Genomic DNA, 5178 nt, shown 5'->3' with positions numbered 1-5178 from the left:
AAATTTAATTAAAAAAAAAATAATACATTCTAATAATTTAAATTTAAAATAATTTTCCTAACATAATTTAATTACGCTATAATTTTTTTTGGCTATCTCAATTTTATCATGATGATAACTACCATTAATTCTTACTATGAGTAATAATATTAATGGTTTACTCTTATCAATACTTACAAATTTTAACTTATATTAGTTAACTAACATAACTACATTAATAAATGTGTTTCATATAATGTTAGCTTATTTGAATGTATCATGACACATATTATAATTATTAGAGGTGATATTATAGTAATACTTTGTTCACCTAATTAAGAAACAACATCATTTTAAATTCTCTAGTACTAAAAAAATGCAAACATAATTCTTGAAACTATATGAAACTTTTTATTTTTTATTTTTTTCCATGAGAAAAAACTAAACATTCTTAGATTAATCATAAAATGTCTTACATGATCTTAGTTCATGATCTAGTCAATATGCTTGATTGTTGTCCAACAACATACCTCTCATTTTCTCTTAATTAACTATATTGGATATCTCATCAAATTTGAAAGAGAAAAATTTAATTTTAAATGTTTCTACAAGCTTTGACATGTTGCAATTTAACTAATCCATGTTATACTTTGGATCGCATAACTTATAGTTGTTTCAATTTCCAATCGAATTGAATCATACACATTATAAGTGAGAAAAACAAATTAATATAGTTCTTGGCCCTATACAGTTGCAGCTAGAGAATATGAATACAAATTACTTGTTCCTATGTCTTGTGAATACTACTCAATATTATATTGAAATAACTATTTCCCACTCAATTTATGCACAACTTCGCAGGCTTACTAGTTTTTGTCTTCTATGAATCTCACTTAATATTATACTCGTGAAAGGTTTCGACTGAAATTATTTGCAATTTTGCGGACTTCGTATTATATTGAAGTTATATTGAAGCAATAGGTTTACTCAAATTCTGTGCAATTGTTTCTGGCACTAATGAATCACATGTGTAGCGTGTCACTATGTAAGCTAAGTCACTGAGGTCCTTCATTAGTGAACTGATTCTGTGCAATTGTTTCTGGCACTAATGAATCACATGTGTAGCGTGTCACTATGTAAGCTAAGTCACTGAGGTCCTTCATTAGTGAACTGATAGTAGTTGTGCATCCGTGGAGATGAACGATATCCTGTCATGATGTAAGCTACGTCCCTGAGGTTCCTCATTAGTGAACTGATAGTAGTTATGCATCCATGGAGATAAAAGATCTCCGCTTAGACCTCACACATTCCAAGTTCACTCTCAAAATTCTTAGATAAAATATTGTATTTACGAAGTATGAAAGATTCCACCTTAAATTCAAATTGAAATTGAACCACATTCCAAAAGCATAGGACCACAAAAGGCGTGTGCCAAGACTATTTTATAAATACGTACCATTTACCAAATATCAAAGAAATTCAAGCACATTTCAAATTTGAGTGAACATTCCAAATTTGCACCGAATGTGAAGAGAATTTCTTGAAAAGAATCTCAATGTTTTACCCAACTGCTTTTCACGAGAATTTCAAGAAAAGCATCTCAAACTTTTTCGTTATATACGTTGATCCGCTCTCTTGAAAAGAATCTCAATGTTTTACCCAACTGCTTTGCACGAGAATTTCAAGAAAAGCATCTGAGGCTTTTTCACTATATACGTTGATCAGCTCCTTTATGGATCATAGCTTTTTGGAAGTACACGAGCGAGGCGAGTCATATTTCCCATGCTATTGGGCTATAAATGAATGGCGGGTGTATATGCCCACCATTCGATTTCGATCTAGGCAAAATCGAACGGTGAGCATATATGATCACCATTCATTTATGGTCCGATAGCATGGAATTTATTGATCCGCACGAGCGATGGCCATTGAAGTAGATGAGGTTGTTATTGAAGGTAAAGAAATAAATACGTCAATTATATTGAATGCGTGAACAACAAAATCAGAAGACCACAAAGGCAATGCGTCAGGATTACGTTACCGACCATCAAAGGTTCCTTCTTAAATACAAAGGGCATGCATCAGGATTACGTTACCGACTATCAAAGATTCAAATTCAATTTGAAGACTGAACATTCCAATTTTGCGCAGACGTGGATAAATGACGTGGTTTCCAATTTTTCCCCAACGTGGATAGATGATTTCTGGAAAATCTCAGGCTTTTCCGAACTAGCTTAACGTGGATAGTCGCATCCAGCTTAACCTGTTGAAAGAGAAGCTAGATCCATACATACCTGTAACTCGATTTCATTTTGTGAATCCTGTAGCCACCAGCATTTCCTTACTTCTTCCATTCAGTTCTCCCAACATATGATTGTCTACATCTAAAATGTTTTCAATCAAAAGATTATACACTAAATTTAGATAAGCATGAAGAGATTAAAATTGCTGACCTATTTCCAAAGAAATCAAGAGCTTCTCAGAAACCAAAGGGCAAAAAAACAAGTGATCAATAACCGTTGAACTTCTCCACCGGAAGATCTGGTTGCCTCCGATCTGCTCCACCTGAAGCCCAGGCTACCTACAGTAACATGCCCAACAAAACATAGATGGAGGAAGAGGTTATACAATCAAATAAAAGTTATACACTAAATTTGACATAAGCATGAAGAGATTAAAATTGCTGAACTATTTCCAAAGAAATCCAGGGTTTGTCAGAAAATGAAAGGGAAAAAAGAGAAGTGATCAATCATTGAACTTCTCCACCGGACGATCCACGTCTAAACGGACTAGTTTTGCCAACGCTGGCTCCATGTATCTATATGCTGGTTTGAATTAATTTATTTTTGGATTAATAAGGGATTTCCTCTGGCTTTTAAGTCATCTAATTCATCTATTGTGTAAATTAATATTCTGTATTAGTTTTATTGTCAGCTTAACCCATCTGCCTCATTTTAGGAATTAACCTAGGCATATTATTTCTTTATTTAATTAATATTTTTTTAATTTGTGGAGGTTTAATATGCCTCTCGCTGATTTCAATGAATCCATCTGGCGTAATCATGAGCTTGGCTTGCGCGCGCAACATCCTCGGCTTCTTGACGGCAATGTCGCCTAATTTCTGGGTTTATTTGATACTCCGTCTAATGACCGGCCTAACATCTAGTGGCTTAGGTTTATCTTCCTCTGTTTTGGCGACGGAGCCCGTGGGTCCCTCCAGAAGAGGTCCAGTAGGCATGTCGGCCTTCTACTTCTATTCCTTCGGCATAGGGTTGCTCTCGTCTCCACTCCCTCCGCCTTGTATTGCCTCTTCGTTCTGAAGAAAGCGCATCCAAGTTATACATCCCCGCTTCAGGCCACTCACAACTTCCCGGCTCACCCCCGCTCCCCGGTTTTTCAAGAAGATGAGCATCGCCCTCCTTTCGAACTTGTGAACCATAATTGCTAACATAAATTGGTAACAAGATTTCCCACGTTGAGGTTCAGTCCATCGTAGACCATCGCGCAAGCCAGCCATATGCACGCCATTGCAACCATCCTCCTGCGCGTCACGGGCGCCTTGAAAACGTCCACATGGCTTCCTGATGAATCGCCAGCGTCTGTGGCAGCTTTTAGGTCCCCGTCCAAGGCCAACGAAACTCCCACTGGTATTGACTTCCGGTTCTTGGACCTCTTCTCGGGGTACCCACGGGCTGCGACATTTCCGTCAAGAAGCCGAGGATGGAGTTGTCGGCGCAAGGCAAGCTCAGGACTATGATGATTTGAGTTTGAGTTTAATAAACAGGGAGTTTATAAAGTTGAAGCCTAGCCGACACCTAATATTCTTTGAAATATATTTTCAATTTTTAAAGTTGAAGCCGCATGCCTATAGAATTTCCTTTATGCTGTTGCTTCAACAGGTTAACCTGTTATTCTTTGAAATATATTTTCAATTTTTAAAGTTGAAGCCGCATGCCTATAGAATTTCCTTTATGCTGTTGCTTCAACAGGTTAACCTGTTTTGCTTCAATTGGACATGGATTTTTTTTAAAGTAAAATCGATAAGCGTTTTTTCACCTCTAATTCCATTCTTTTCACAGTTATAATTTTTTTTAAAAGTAAAATTGATAAGCGTTTTTTTCACCTCTAATTCCGTTGTTTTAAGAGTGATATATATACACACTGTTTAATTTATTTCACTGTATGTTTTTTTGTAATTTAAGTGAGCCAAAATTTATTACATGTGAATGATTGTATTTCCATGATGAAAATATGTTGAATAGCCTATAAAATTTATATTTTAATAATTCATAATTTTTTATATTTTGATTATAAGTATTTATATACTTTTTATATAGTTTTATTTACTAAAATAAGAAATAGGGAATTTTATTTTATTTTTAATTGATATAGAAAGTTAATTTTTTTTATATTAATTTGTGTTTAATAAAAATCATCTTTTTTAGAAAAAAATATTTGGGTGCTTTTGGTGAAGTAAATTGTCATTTTACAATTTCTTCAACATTAATATATTTTATATGATTCTTCTTAGTTTTTATATTTTTTAATAATATAATATATGAATTTTATATTAGTGATTTTATCTTTTTAAAGTGTTTTTTTTTATTAATTTATTATTTAATTACTTAATTGAACAATTTTTTTATATATGTTTTTATTGTATTTTGAAATTTATTTTATTATAGAATTTATATTATGTAAAATATGTTTTCAATAAACATAAATTTGTATTTTGTAACTTTCATAATAAATCCATTACTTATGTTCACTGCTTTTTTATGTGAAGTTCTTTTACTTTCATGTAGGATGTATATTTATAATATACATTGAGACTTAGCGTCTAGGTTTGGCTAGTTTAGTGTAGGTTAGGCTAGAATGGGGTGGGATAGGCTAGGCAAGGCTAGGCCAAGTTAGTTTACGTTAGACTAGGCTCGAGTAGGCTACTCTAGGCAAGACTAGGATAGGTTAGTCTAGTTTAAGCTAAGCTAGGCTAGGTTAGGCCAAGCTAGTTTAGGCTAGGAAAGCTTAGGTCATGCTAGTGTATGTCAAACTAGGCTAAGCTAGTTTAGGCCATGCTAGGCCAGGTTAGTTTAAGTTAGGCTAGGCTAGGCTAGGCTAGGCTAAGCTAGGCTATGTTAGGTTAGGCTCAACTAGTTTAGGCTAGATTAGGCATGTGTTAGGCTACGTTGGATAATCTAG

The sequence above is a fragment of the Pinus tabuliformis genome, chromosome 2_1 (genome assembly GCF_031772625.1).
Source record: "Pinus tabuliformis cultivar Carrire ecotype Pingquan chromosome 2_1, CPIR1, whole genome shotgun sequence".
Lineage (NCBI taxonomy): Eukaryota > Viridiplantae > Streptophyta > Pinopsida > Pinales > Pinaceae > Pinus > Pinus tabuliformis.
Note: the sequence above shows the minus strand (reverse complement) of the source record.